The 16,309-nt window shown below is 36.1% G+C and overlaps 1 non-coding gene across 1 annotated transcript; it reads left to right on the forward strand.

Annotated features, from left to right (window-relative positions):
* The first annotated feature begins 6,360 nt into the window (after positions 1-6,360).
* LOC140530552 (U6 spliceosomal RNA) lies at positions 6,361-6,467 on the forward strand. The gene has a single exon (XR_011975988.1). It is a non-coding gene; the product is annotated as a U6 spliceosomal RNA (small nuclear RNA).
* Positions 6,468-16,309: the final 9,842 nt, after the last annotated feature.

Below are 16,309 nucleotides of genomic sequence, written 5' to 3' on the forward strand. Positions count from 1 at the left end.
AATTGTTGGAGTAAACCATGGGGAACTGCTCAGTATTCTAATTCTGAATTCTAAGTGCTAATAGGCCTATCTTTAAGTTAGGAGTTGGAAAGGACCTTCAAAGGTCACCTCAGTCAAACTGTTTCTGAACATGAATGTTCTTTATAATATCCCCAACAAAGAGGAAGAGCATACAGCTGCCTACCTGATATAATTTCAGGTCCATTGGGAAAAAGTTCCCAAGCAAGTCACCCTCTGTTCAGTAGATCAGAAAATTTTTGCATCACGGCTTCCTTTGGCAGTCTGGTGAAGCCTTTGGATCCCTTTTCAGAATGATAATAAACATGTAAAATAAGATATATTGAAAATAAAAGAAATAAATTTTATAGAAATTAAGATGTAATCTTTTTCCCACCCAAGTTCATGAACCCCCTAAAATGTAGCCCTGAACTAAAACGTGGATTCTAAGTGAAGAACTCTTTGTCTAGGTAATATCTGAAGTTCCATGATTCAGGATGGAAGAGGTAGCACCTTAAGCTTTAACCATTTTATATACATTAGTCTGAATTCATTTATAAAGTCCTTTCCTGAGTATGACTATAAAGTGAAGAGAGAGTCCAGAAGATCCAGAGAGGAAAGAGCGTAGAAAGAAAAAGACAGAGTAAGCAAAAAATAAATTCTCCTGTTTCACAGTTCCACCAAAGGGTAACCTGGTTGTCAATACTCTGCAATTTTTAGAGGTCTGGAATCATGACTTAGTGCTGGAAGGGAAAATAGGATAATAAGCTCATAGATGTAGGGGGATCTTCTATACTGAGGTCCAGAAAGATCAAATGACCTACCCCAAGTCACACAGGCAGGAAGAAGCAGAACTGGGATTGAAATCTAGATTTTCTCCTTTGAAGTCCAGTGTTGTTCTATAAAAAATACACACACACACAGACACACACACAGAGATAGAGACAGAGAGAGAGACAGAGAGACAGAGAGAGAGAGAGACAGAGAGACAGAGAGAGAGACAGAGAGGAAGAAAGAGAGGGAGAAAGAGAGAGAGAGAGAAAGAGAGAGAGAGAGAGAGAGAGAGAGAGAGAGAGAGAGAGAGAGAGAGAGAAACACTTCAAAATGGGAAATAACAATGGAAGCATTTTCATTTTACTAGTCAAATTTCATCATATTACACTCTAATTGGTTCTTCTGCTTTCCTTCCCTAAACTTAACTACAGCCTGAGAACAATTGCTATTTAGATTTCCTCTATCTGCATTATCTGTGCTCATCTTCTTTCTTTGCTCGATTCCTATACTTTCCCCAAGTACCACCCGAACTTCCTATTCAATTATCCATTCACATTTACCTATTAGAATCTCTTCCTTCAAAGTTTACTTCAAATATTAGCTCTCCTGTTCTCCCTCCACTGCTAGCGTCTCCATCCAAATGTGCCTTCTGTTCACCCTGCATATATTTTGTACATACTTGTATGTGCCTATTTTGTGTGTGTTTCATTTTTATCATTGTATCTCCAGAGCTCAGCACAGTTCTGGTACATGTGTTTAATAAATGCTTGTTGATTGATAGATGGATAGATAGATGCACATTTGTGTGTATATATACATACACACAACTATATACATACACCAATGTATATATGTGTGTATATATATATATATATATATATTTGTATATATACATATATATGAGTGTGTGTGTATGTGTATGTAATTTTGCAGTTACATTTACTGCGATATGGAGACAGAATACCTCATATTTCTGTCACAAGAACAGATCTCAGAAAATTGTAATCCCCAAAGAGTCATAGACAGGACTAAGGAGACAGATTTTCATAAGTAGGGCTTGACTCTTCTGATTAAAAACTGACCCTTTCTTTGAAATAAAGGTCCACTGGCCTTCAGATCTGCTAGGGCTTGGAATGCAAAAGGTAAAATATTGTCTCTAACTTTCATGAAGAAATAATTAAAAGCGTGGAAGAAGGAACTTGATTATAAGTATTAATAAATATTATTAATATGATATGCTGAATGTAATTATAATACATTATACTGGTTAAACATTATAAACATATATTGATTATAAATACTTGATTGATTGAATCAAACTGAATGCAGCTAAGATAATCATCTTGGCTCTACTTCTCAACAAGTCATGTAGCACACTAGTGGTCTTAAGAAATGAAGGACAGTTGGTAGAAAATGAATACCGAGCTTAGTATAGTATCTATGCTGATATGAAGCTTAGAGAAGACCTCTACGATTAATAGCACTTCTCAGTAGATCTTACTATTCTGGTGGGCAACACAAAATACCACAACAGAACGGCACCAGTGGCTATAGTGTTTAATAGATACTTGTCAGGTTGTGAAGCTGCTGAAGTGTGATGCTGAGAAAATAATCACAAGATTCTTAGCCAATATGTTCAAAATCATAAACATATTTAAATAGTACATGGGAATCTAGATATTATTTGCCCAGCTTCTGGAAAGAAACTCCTTATGGCTTCATAACAAGCATTATCTTTCCCAAGGCCTTGGAACCACATTATTACCAGCTCAGTGCATGCGATGTAATTGGAGCAGTAACAGTCCCACTACTATATTCAGGGTAAAATTGTTTCCCCTTTCGATTTGCACGTACCCATCCAAAAAACCTGAAAGGAGAGAAGAGTGAATCACGGATGTGCCTGGTTATTCTCACTGCTCATAAAGACAGCCATGAAATCTGGGTAAAAATGGAACTATTTTGGAAAGGAGTTTCGTCCAAAAGGTAAAAAGGCTAGAAATAACTTACTACCGAAAGGTTTTAAAGAAAAAACTCAGAACATATTTTAAATGTACCTTTGGCAAAGAGGTGGTGATACTGACACAGTTGCCGCAATCCTTGAGGGTATTTCTCATTTAAAGCACACTCGTTTCCTAGGCTTTGAACTTATCATATATGTAGTCAAAACTCTCAGGTTGGAGTAGATTACTATTTTAAAATATACATACATACATATATCTAACAGCAGCTAACAGTCAGATAGTGGTTAAAAAAGTAGAGTAAATAAATTTTAGTAAATAGTATTAATATAGCAGTAAATAGTAGTTAATATAATAATAAACCATAGTTAAAGTAGTAGAGTACTATTTTAAAAAATCGTAGCTACCAGCAGAATGTGATTTAGACATTGAATGGAGTCAGAGGCAGCATGGCCTGGTAGGTAGATGCCTGACCTTGGAATCAAGAACACTTGGGTTCATGTTCTGCCTTTCTTCTGACTTGTACAAGCTCCATGACCATGGGGACTGCTTAACCAATCAGTGCCTCCAGGAAATATCTACTTCTCTTCTCTGGGCCAAGCTTGGTTATAATAATTTCACAGCATTTTTAAAGGTTATTTTTTCCCAAACATATTGTTACAGTTATTATATATATGGTTTTCTTGATTCAACTCCACTTTGCCTCAGTTCGTGTCATTCCATGCTTCTCTGTAATCATTATATTCATCTTTTCTTATAGCACAATAACTTTCCACAATATTCATGTACTGTAATTTTCAGCCATTACATAATTCATGATCATCTACTTTATTTCTATTTCTTTGATATCACAACATACTGCTATTCACATTTTGGTGTTTATGGGACCTTTAGTTTGGATTTTGTTTTTGTTGGTTTTTGTCTTTGTCTTTATTGGGATACATACCTGGTAGAGGTCTCTGTAAGTGAAAGGGTATGGTTGAGCCTCATCCACATCCAAGAAACCCTCATCCACTTCAAAGGGGCTAGAGCAGAGCCAATCAGGTAAGAGCAATATCCAGAGCATTTGAGATCACTACTCCCTCCCCCAGCCTAGGACAGAGGTTTACAGGTAGGTCTGGATAGCTACTTCTGGTGTCCTGAGAGAGACTCAGCTATAAAAAAAGTTATCAGTGTAATAGGGATTTTACACAGGCCCAGATCATTTAAGATAGAGTTACCCACATGGGAGATGGTAGGGAGACATATCTGGGATATATCTGGGAGATAGAAGAACTGGTTGGCATAAATTTGGACATTTTGCACTGGCCTACCATATGGTTGGGAGCATCCTTTTCCATTGACTGAATAACCATAATTATTTGTACTCTTAATGCTAGCTGACTAAGCATAGTCTGTCTTTTTCTAACATTCATGTCTAAGTATAAAAGACTCCTCCACAGGCTTCAGATTTAGGTCAGAAGCTTGAACTAAGACCCTGCTCTGCTTCTGGTGTCTACTTCTAATCTTGGTCCTTCAGGTACATAGCCTAGGGTCCTTGCCTCTCCTTACCCTGCGATGATACCCTTCAGCCCAAGTCCCCTCCTCAGTCTGGATCTGTGACCCAGAACTGAGCAGTGGGTGACAAAGCTGCCAGTTGTCATCTTTTCTTGCACTTTTTAGAACCTCTTCTTGATCTGGTGCAAAACTTTTTCTTACAGTAGAATATTCTGATACAAGTGGCATGCTCCTGTTCAGACCCTGTTTCTAGTGTCCACAGACCTCTCTGTATCCCTATGCTAACCTAGACTGGAAAAATAACACTTCCATTTCTTCTTGAATTTCTCTAACAGAATTTCACCTGGAATGTTTTCTAACTGTTGAAAGGATGTTTTTTTCCTTTTTTGGTTGGAGGGGAAAATGTGTGGCACTTTTTGCTGCCACCCTAACATCTTGTTTCTACCCTCCACCTGCAATTGATTTGAAGTTCACATTGTTAATATTTTTATTAATATAAATAACATTACATTATTATATTTATTATATTATATTTACATATAAATATAATATATACATATATAATGTTTATTATTATATTGTATTTTATGATAAATAACATTAATACAAATAAAATATTGTTAATATTTTGCATTTCATCTTTTGAGAAATGTTTGTTTATATTCTTCAAACACATGTCTACTGGAGCTTTTAGTCATATATTTCTTGGTTGTGTACATATCTGGGATATTAGAAACTTAGAGACATTTAATAAAAAGATCTTTTCCTCAAGTGGTTTTCTTCTTACCCTAGCTGCATTAAATTTGTTTATACGAGAGCTTTTCAATTTCCTCTGTGTGTGTGTGTATTAAATACTCCTTTATTGATTTAGACAAAAGTGAGGTCATGAAATGTCAAAGAAATGTCTTTCTCCTTCCATTTGAGTGTGTATGTGTATATTTAATCTTCTTTTATTGATTTAGATAAAAATGAAGTCATGGGATAACAGCTCCATCCAACCTTTTCCTTATGTTGGTATGCTCTCCTTCTTGAACATCTATTTATTCAAAATATTAAGTTCCTGTCCTTTGTTCTTCATTTCTGTCTTGTGTATTTATACCCTCCCTTTTCTTTCCTCACTTAAAACCATCTCAAAACAGAAAACAACCACCAAGCTTCCCTCTGTCACCCTTGAAAATATTAGAGTTCTGAAGGGACACATATCTTCTTTCTCATTCAAACATATACATTCTGTTATGATTTAGCCCCTTCATACTGGTTTAAATATATTTACCATTTCAGTGTCTGTTCAGCTCAGGTTTTTTTTTTACTAGAAATGCTTGAAAATCCTCTATTCAATTTTTTCTTTTTTTTAAATTTAATTTTATATATTTTTATTTTTCCCTATTATACATTAAAACAATTTTAAATTTTTTTGTTTTGTTTTGAGTTCCAAATTCTATCCCTGCTTCCTCTTCCCTCTCCGTGAGCTGGTGAGTTATCAGATATAGGTTATACATGTGCAGTCATGTCAAACATTTCTACATCAGTCATTTTGTACAAGAAGACTTGAATAAAAGAAAAAGAATGAAGGAAAGAGAGTTAAAATAGCATACGTCAGTCCGTATTCAAACAATATCAGTGAAGGTAGATAGTATGCTTCATCGTTAGTCCTTTGGCATCGTCTTGGATCATTGAATTGCTAAGAATAGCTATATCCCAAAAACATCAAAGCCCCAAAGTGGAAAAGGACCTATTTGTACAAAAAATATTTATAGCAGCTCTATTCTATTAATGATCCATTTTCTCTTACTAGGTTTATATCCAATATATTTATTGAGTATATATTATTCTCAGTAGTAAACTTTTTTGACTATTAGGTTACATATTCTCTTCTCTTATTGAATTTGTTGCCAAGGATTGTGTGATTATGACTATACTTCCTTGTTCCTTTAATGATTTTCTGAATTTTGGAAGGATTTTTTCTTTGAGTTGGAGGGATTATATTTTGGCTATGACCTTCCTGATTGTCTTCAGTTTAAGTTTTCTTTCAGGAGGTGATGGGTGATTTCTTTCCATTTTCCCTTTGCCCTGTGGTTCTAATAGATCCATACAGATTTTTGAAAAAAATGGTTTATTAAAATATAATGTCCAGGAACTCACTTCAGCAACACATATACTAAAACTGGAACAATACAAAGAGGAGTAGCATTGCTCCTGCACAAAGATGGCATGAAAATTTGTGAAGTGTACTATAGTTTAAAAAAAGAAAAGGAATACAGTGTTCAGGTTTTTTCTTTGGTCACAGTTTTCAGAGAAAATTATTGTTTAAATTATCTTTCCTCAGCCTTTTGCAAGTCGCAAATTGTTTTGCAAGTCAATTGTATTTGAGAACAGATATCTTACATACATAATCTTTCCCCAATATTTTAGCTTTGCTTTAGCATTTCTAATTGTCTCATGGAATCATTGAATTTTATTGTTCAGAGAATCTGCTATGTAAATTCCCCCCTTACAGTCTAAGTTATCTATTCTTTCATTTTTTCTTACCAAATTCCCATTTAGTTCTTCACTTAATTTTTAATGTCTTGCTTTGTTTCTTCTCTCTGTTCCTTATATCCTTGTGGCTCTCCTCCCCCAAAGCTCTGTTTGTAATTGTAGAGTTTCTCTCATTTTCTGGGTTTGCATTTTGGACTTTTGTTAACCTCCAAACTTCTTAATTGTGTTCAATATTTTCTGATGTTTTTTCATGTCTTCAGTTTCCATTCTTCATTTGTGATTTTATGCTAAGATCAGTCCCCTCTAGCATTTTGCTTGGGTTGAATTTGTCCCTTTTGGTCCTGTACTTTCTTCAGTCTAGTTGACACTGTCATAATCAATCTGAAGAAACCTAATACCTAGGAGAATGGTAGGATGGTGATGCCCATGATAGAAATAGAGAAGTTCAAAAGTGGAATGGATTTCAGGGGAGCAACAAGGAATTCTATTTTAGATATGTTGTGTCTGAAATGCTGGTGAGACATTGTATTTGAAATGTCTAATAGAAAGTTGGTAATAAGGGACTAGAGTGGAGGAAAGAGACCAAAGCTGAATACATGTCATTATCTATATCTATGTGTAGATTATATAGATAGAAGTATAATATATGTAGGTTATCTGTAGATATAGCTATAAATGTCTGTTATATGTAGATACAGCAATTATAAGTAGATAAGAAAGATATCTCTGTATCTTAGAGTCACCAACCTCAAGATGATAATTAAGCCAATGGGAGTACACTCAAGTGAGAATCTAGAGAAAACAAGAGGAGTCAAGATAGAGATTTGGTGGGATAACCATAGTTATGGGTGCAATATGAATAATGATCTAGCAAAAAAAAAAAAGTCCAAAGAGTGATGAGACAAAGTATAACCAAGAAAATAATGCCATATAAATCCAAAGGGAAAAGGGTATCAAGGAAGCGAGTTTAGAAAACAGTGTTATATGTAGCAAAGAGAAAAATAAAAATTAGAATTTTAGAAGATCATAAGATTTAGCCATTAAGACATCATTAGAAACCTTGAGTAGAGTGGTTTCAGTTGACTGCTAAGATTAGAAACCAGATTACAACAGACAGAAACAAATGAGCAGAGAATTGGTGGCAATAGATTTTTCCTAGGAATTTTGACTAAAGAGGAGAGATACAGAGTAATAGTTAGCAGATATGGTAGAATCTAGTAATTGTTTTAAGGATGGGGGGATTTTCACAAGATTATAGGCAGTAAGAAAAAAATAAAATGAGAGATTAAAATTCAAATAGAGATGAGATAATTGAACTGGGCAGTCTTTTAGAGAAGATGAGAATGGATGTATTCAATAGTTAATGTAGAGAAGTTGGTCTTAGCAAGGAGATGGGCCATTTTATAAAAGACTGAAGTCAGTGAGAAGACAGTAGAACAGGATTGTGTCAAAGGGTTTTGAGATGAAGAGAAGAGAGAGTTAACAACAGAAAGGTCTCTGTTTTCTCAACTCTAATTCTGCTCTGTTTTATAACCACCCTTTTACATGCAAACAGGAGACGTGGTCTGAAGAAACCGAAAACACAAAGCAGATAAAATATTTCATGATGTGTCACCTTTTCCTTCTTCAGTGCCCCAGTCCTACAATAGTCGGCTCCAGTTCTTTCTATCCACTACCTTCCCAGAATTGTCCATTGTTCTTGCACTAAAATTTTCTCAGACTTTCCATGATTCCCTAAAAATCATCAGCTTCTGACCAAACTCTTCCTCCCTTTGCCCAGTTCTCTCCAGACTTATTGCCCCATTCAGATTTGAGACCTCTGCTTCAATTCCTTTCTCTTTAAACCATTTTAACCTGATACTGTCTAAAAGAAACTTAGCCCACTCCTTCCCATGAGAGGCTCCAGGATAGAGCCTCATATTAGATAGTTAACCTATAGGAAGGTCATAGGACTTAATGCTATAAGAGATCTTACAGATCATCTAATTCAATACCTTCATTTTGAGAATGAGGGAAGCAGCTTTATTTGATCAATTTGAAAAGTAGACTAACCACAACTGTATGTAATGGTCCATCTAGTAGCAAATAGGAAGAGGGAGACATAGCCATTTTTGAAAAAATTCTATTCAACAAATTTACTGACACCTGCTGTTTTGTAGAACTTTGACCTACGGGATACTGCAAAAGTATATGGTGGTGTTTTAAATGTAGATCCTGCCTTCCAGACAAACTAAAACTGCAGGTGAAATAACAACAGGGTAAAGAATCCATTGAATCAAGAAGCCCTTGGTCTGTAATGAAAATCTTATTCATTAAAACAAAAACCACACAATTGAGATATTTATTCTATAACATCATTTAACATATATTTTCTAATTAATTTGTAACTTCTGAGTTTCATACTTATCTAGGCCCTTTCTTCCCTCTCACCCCCAGAGCTTAGTTTGTGTGTGTGTGTGTGTGTGTGTGTGTATGTGTGTGTGTGTGTGTGTGTGTGTGCAGGCATGCATGCTCATGCATATATCTTTGACCCCCAATTTGTCCCACCTGATGCCATTTTCCTAGGAACTTTTGGTGGGAAGTACAGGTAGGAGATAGAGAGAAAAAATAAAAAAGTGACGGACCACTCTGGGAGATTACAAATGTCTATAGGACTGAGAGGTGAACCAAAAAAGTACGTACCATTCTATAAATCTTGATTCATATGAATTTATATATTTTTTTCATGGTGGATCCACGGTGTCCATTGTCTTCTGTAGAAAGACTTAGAGACTTTCCCTCATTTATAGTTCCATATTCTTGTTTCATCTAATTAGAAAGTTACATTGATATGGATCAATGATTTCTTGGATTTAGATAAGCTCTTTAATATTGCAGTTTCATCCATTCGTGTCCTTCCATTATATATGAATGTTGTTCATATCCTCCCATAAATCCTCCAATCCGCTCAATTTACTGAGGACTCTAATCTTCATATCTTGATACTGACACTTGGAACCTGAGGGCTTGTTCGTCTGTTACCCCTTGCTTTTACTATATAACCAGTCCACTTCTTTTCTCGTTATACATCATTATACAAGTGATTTTCTTTAAGCTGCTTCTCCTGTGCAATTTTTCGTTGATAGCATATAAGCAGCCTAGTAGCTTAGTCACACCCACAATGTACCCTCTTCATTTTCTTCTGAGTGAGCTTCAGCTTTTATTTTTGGAGTAATATCAGAAACATTAGTAGGAAAATTGTTAGGCAGCCCTTACTTTAGGGTAGAAATAAGACTGGCACACACTGTTTTTTGCTGAAGGCACAATTTTAAACAGTGAAGTGATTTTTCTTAAAATAGGTTTACTTGTTTAATGAGTCTTTTGAAGCATCATGAGTTGGTGAATTATCTAAGAATATTTTATGCTTTATGAAACCAGTTTCTAAGAATTCAGTGAATCAACATTGTCATTTTTATATGCCAGACCCAATAACACAATTTAATTCTATAAGACTAGCTGTAGCTATTTAACTGAGTAAACTGTTCTAGGCAAATAACCTAATCATTTCATGTCTAAATATAGCATATGAGATTTATCTATTTGTAAAATCAAGGACCTTGACATACAGAGGGGGGCCTGCTATCACAGGTTCTTAGATCTGCATTTATAAAAGGAAAGGCAACTTTTGAAGGGTCAACAATCACTTTTAATCAAGCTCATGTATCATTCACTTAGTTCAGAGGGAAAAGTCAGCACCCTCAACTTCAGAGAAAATACAGAGAAATCAAAGGTCAACAGACATGCTTCCAAATGTCTGACATAAGCAATACATACATCATAGATCAACAGACAGATCCAACTGTATGACCAGAATTATTAGAGAGGGAAGCACAAACATCTGGGTTTTCAAAGGCAGGGATGGGGGGGACTCTTTCATGGCTTCCCAGAGTCTCATCTGGCCAAATACTTCCAGTCAGTAAGCCCCAAAGTAAAACCTCACCCTCAGAGTATTTGTACATTTTTTTAGAGCAAGAAAGCATGACAACCCTTGAGAACCAGTGCCTCATTAAAAATTTAACAAAAGGTGTGGGCCTTTCTACAAATCTTTCCAGGCCCATTAATGAGTGGGAAAGATTTTCTTTAATCAAATTAAAATAATTAACAATACATAAAATTTTTCTAGTTAAAGAAACTTGCATTTCTATACCTTACTCCTAGTAAAGACTCCTGGTTGATAAAGGCAAGATTCCATCAGAGGTACTTGATTATACTAAAACAAAAACAGCAAAAGATCATACTTTACCTGCCATCACTCTATTAGAAACTCATTGCGTAGAGTTTGTGTTCTTCCTCTAAACAAAACTCTACAGTTGTGGAATTATTAGCAACTTCCTGTGACTTTTGTCTGTTGTAGTTCAAGTGTATAATATTCTATTGTTGCTTTGTAACAGATATTGAAAACACTGCTGAACAGAACAGGAATGGGAAATGATTTAGATAAGCAAAGATCCTTCCATCCAGTGCCATTCTAAAGGGTCACATATGTTTTCTAGTCAAATTCAAATACAACTTTCTTTTAATTTCCCAAATGTTTACCTATAAAAAGGTACTTCAGTTCCATCCCTAGCTATGTGTGTAATTTGGACAAGTCCCTTAATCTCTGTGGGCCTCTATTGACTAATATCTATTTTTAAAAAAAGGTTGAAATAGATGACATCTAAACAGCAGTTAGGTGGTGAGGCGGTTAGAGTGATGGACCTAGAGTCAAGAAAACTCAAGTTCAAATCCAACTTCAGATAATTACTAGCTGTGTGACTCAGATTACTTCACCTGTTTGCCTCAGTTTCCTTATCTGTAAAATGAGCTGGAGATGGAAATAGCAGACTACTCCAGTCTCTTTGCCAAATCTCAGGTGGGGAAAGAGGTCACTGGGAGTTGGATATGACTGAAAAGCAACTAAAACAACAGCCAGTATCAGATTGTTACAATTTCTTTATACTAAGACCAAGCAGCAAAGTATGCCATTTCTTCCTTGGGCATGAAAGGAAAATGGATTTGGAGCTTGGATGTAATAAGTGGGGGAAAATTACCTGTTGGAAATATGCCATTCACATGAAAACAACAGAGTGAGCAGGGGAAGACAGTTTATTTACATGCCAGGACATGGGTGCTGTTCATAGAGAACAGAACACCCGTACAGAAGCAAAAACAAGTTTAAATATTGTTTGGGTGATCTGACCTTGCCTTAGAATCAGGATTGGTCCAGACTTCTCAGGGTTACCATCTTTCTGACGCTCCCTTCACATGACAGTTCTTGGTGTGTTCCCTCCTCCCAAACATGCTTCAATATAGATCTCATGTTTAGAAAATGGATGGTTAATTTTATGTGGGTGTGGTCAATTAATAGTCATGAAGCTAATTAAGCAAATGCAATGAAGAAAAGTTTTCTCCCAGTCATTGACCCAAGCCAGTTTAGGTTAGTTTCAAGCCTGGCCCCCTTTATCAAGAACTTTGAGTTAGTCTAGCTTCTTCCCCTGAGAGCTGATTGGTCAGTATTGCTTATTACCTCGTACCACCTTGAAACTACAACATTTTGTGAAAACCTAACTTTTTAGTGTTCACCACACTACCATTGTTAAATGAGAAGGGGAATAACATCCATTTATTTCTTTAGAGATTAGACACATATTGCTTGCTATCCAATATTCTCAGAAGTTTCCAGACAGAGAGAAACCTAAGTAACAGAAAGAGGGAGTTGGCACAGTGGAGGGGTGCAACAGCAAGCACCCCGGCATACACAGGAGGGTCTACTGCATAGGGTCTTAGATCTGCTTTTCTAAGGAAAGCAACCTTAAAAGGGGTAAACAATCTTTTTAACTCCCATTACAAGGGAGTGCTGGGTTTGGAGTTGGGAGGACAATTTCAAATCTGTTGTTAAGTACTTACTAGCTGTATTGAACCTGGGAAAATCACTCTGCCTCTGTTTCCTCAACAGTAAAATGTATAATAATAGCACCTACCCACCCCCCAAGTTTGTTGTGAGGATCTAGTGAAATATTGATAAAATGCTTAGCACAATGCCTGGCACATAGTACATGCTCAAGAATTTGTTTTTCCCTTCCTTTATGTAAAGGTTTTAGAGTTGAAGTTTAATTTTTTTCTTTGCTCTGTGACCCTGACATCCATTGAAAGGCTGCCAAAAAAAAAAGGTGCATATAAGTTTAAACTATACTTTTAAATTTAACATGCAAACTATGATAATTTTGTGAACAAAGCAAGTTACAGATATTGCCCAGCAAAGGTCACCAGGGAGGGAAGTTTGGATGAATTTGTTATCTCCATTCCCTTTGGAGAAAGTGTATGGAATTGACCACTGGGTATCCACCAGTAGGGCTTGCTCAAATTGAGACTTTCTCTTTATTTTTTTTCATTTAGCATTTTATTTTCCCCAGTTATATGTAAAAACAATTTTTAACATTTGTCTTTAAAACTTTGAGTTCCAAATTCTCTCCCTTCCTCTCTCCCCACCCCCAACCCTCATTAAGAAGGAAAGAGATTCAGTATAGGTTATACTGAAAGTGTAGTCATGCAAAACATTTCTATAATAGTCACGTTGTGAAAGAAAACAGAGACCAAAAATAAAATTTTTAAAAATATGGTTCAATCTGTATTCAGACACCATCAGTTCTTTCTCTAGGGATGGAGAGTATTTTTCATCATAAGTCCTTCAGAGTTGTCTTGGATCATTGTGCTGCTGGGAATAGCCAAGCCATTCACAGCTAACCATTGTACAATATTGCTATTACCTTGTACACAATACATTTCACTTTGTATCACCTCATGCAAGTCTCTCCAGACTTTTCTGCGAGCATCCTGCTCATCATTTCCTATAGCACAATTGTATTCCATCACAATCACACACCTCAGCTTTTTCAGCCATTCCTCAATTGATGAGCATCTCCTCAATTTCCATTTCTTTGCCACCAGAAAAGAGCTACTATTAATGTTTTTGCACATATAGGTACTTTGCCTTTTTTAAAGATTATACATGGTTTTATAGCCCTTTGGACATAGTGTGTGACTCTCTTGAAGCCTTTATTCTCCTCCCCCCTTTTCCCTTTATCCCTCTCTCTGTCTCTGTGTCTCTCTGTCTTAGTGTCTGTGTTTGTATTTGTGTCTGTTCCCCCCCACCCCTTTACCTCAGGGATTCTAATGAAGTCCAAAGGCCACTGGTGAAATGTAATCTGTCTGAAAGGAGAGGTTACATGACTTCGTGATGTTTTAATCAAGTTCAGTCTAACCTTTGAGGCCCAACTAAAAAATACAGATTGAAATTAAAATATATAAAATGTTCCAAATTGTTGATTGTCAAGTCTGGAGGATGGTCTCCTAGCTATTTGAATATAGTATAATCAATTACCCACAAATTGGGGTTGGGAGTGAAGGTAGGACTTTATCATACTCTCTGAATCACAAACACAAACTCAGAATGCAATTAAAGTGATCTTATTTTTGTCTAGTAAAAAAAAAAATGTTTTTAAATGTAAGTAACCAGTAAGTCAAATGTAAAAATACCAAAGAAACATTTAGGAATGAACCCCACCACCTATTTTCAGCTTAATAAAATAAGAGAAGCAGAAAGTGCAGTAGATTCACTCTTTTTCCAGCGGTTTTTATTTTGTTTTCCCAAGGAGATATTATTCAATCCACCTTTGTTGGATCCTCTTCTTAAACTGAGGAAAAAGGAACTGCTCTATCTACTATAAGAATTACAGTCAGTGTCCTCCATCTGCTGCAGCAATTATGACCTCTGCCAGCCTCATTCTCTTCATCTCTCATTCCTATTCTTCCCCAAAGCTGTAGTGGAAGACTCTGCCTTCCATTTCTAGAACTTCAATAGTTTTTTTTTTCTCTTCCAGAGTTGAAACCAAATATAACATCCAGTGTCTTATGCAACTTAACCCCCCATACAAAGCATAGCCTTGCCAGAAGAACCATTAAGTTTATAAACACATATTTGAGTTCCCAAGCCAGCAAAATGCTTTTAGCTCTCTAAAGGATACCAAAAAAATTTCTGAAGTTTTGTATACATTTCAGTTTTCTCAATAATTTTTATTTCATCATTTCCATTCCCAAACATAAGGTGTTCATTTTTCTTGTATGGCTTCAATATTTCCAGAACTGAGAGGGACCCTGATACAGTAGAAAGAATATTGTAATTAGACTGAAAGAGTGAGTTTTGATTCCTGCTTTGTAAGTATCTGTATAACCTTAGGCTAGTAACAACCTCTCTGACCCTACAGCATGTTAATCCCCCATATGTCACCAATGGATTTTCTTTATATATAAATAGAATAGCCCTTTTGAGGAGTTTTGTATCCTCAGTTCCCAGATTAGTATCAGGCAAATAGTAAGTGAATGAATGAATGACTGAAAAAAATGAATCAGTGTCTTGTATTTACGTGGGACTTTGTAATTATATACCTATTTTTTTTTAATAATTAAATTTATTTATTTAACTTTTAACATTCATTTTCACAAAATTTTGGGTTACAAATTTTCTCCCCTTTTGTCCCCCCCCCCCAAACACCAAGCATTCTAATTGCCCCTATCACCAATCTGCTCTCTCTTCTATCATCCCTCTCTGCCCTTGTCTCTGTCTTCTCTTTTGTCCTGTAGGGCCAGATAGCTTTCTATACCCCTTTACCTGTATTTCTTATTTCCTAGTGGCAAGAACATTACTTGACAGTTGATCCTAACACTTTGAGTTCCAACTTCTTTACCTCCCTCCCTCCCCACCCCTTCCCTTTGGAAGGCAAGCAATTCAATATAGGCCAAATCTGTGTAGTTTTGCAAATGACTTCCATAATAGTTGTGTTGTATAGGACTAACTATATTTCCCTCTATCCTATCCTGTCCCCCATTACTTCTATTCTCTTTTGATTCTATCCCTCCCCATGAGTGTCGACCTCGAATTGCATTCTCCTCCCCATGCCCTCCCTTCTATCATCCCCCCCACCCTGCTTATCCCCTTATCCCCCACTTTCTTGTATTGTGAGATAGGTTTTCATACCAAAATGAGTGGGCATTTTATTCTTTTCTTTAGTGGAATGTGATGAGAGTAGACTTCATGTTTTTCTCTCACCTCCCCTCTTTATCCCTCCACTAATGAGTCTTTTGCTTGCCTCTTTTATGAGAGATAATTTGCCCCATTCAGTTTCTCCCTTTCTCCTCCCAATATATTTCTCTCTCACTGCTTGATTTCATTTTTTTTTTAAGATATGACCCCATCCTCTTCAATTCACTCTGTGCACTCTGTCTCTATGTATGTGTGCGTGTGTGCATGTGTGTGTGTGTAATCCCACCCAGTACCCAGATACTGAAATGTTTCAAGAGTTACAAATGTTGTCTTTCCATGTAGGAATGTAAACAGTTCAACTTTAGTAAGTCCCTTATGACTTCTCTTTGCTGTTCACCTTTTCATGGTTCTCTTCATTCTTGTGTTTGAAAGTCAAATTTTCTTTTCAGCTCTAGTCTTTTCATCAAGAATGCTTGAAAATCCTCTATTTCATTGAAAGACCATTTTTTCCCCTGAAGTATTATACTCAGTTTTGCTGGGTAGGTGA

The sequence above is a fragment of the Notamacropus eugenii genome, chromosome 2 (assembly GCF_028372415.1).
Source record: "Notamacropus eugenii isolate mMacEug1 chromosome 2, mMacEug1.pri_v2, whole genome shotgun sequence".
Lineage (NCBI taxonomy): Eukaryota > Metazoa > Chordata > Mammalia > Diprotodontia > Macropodidae > Notamacropus > Notamacropus eugenii.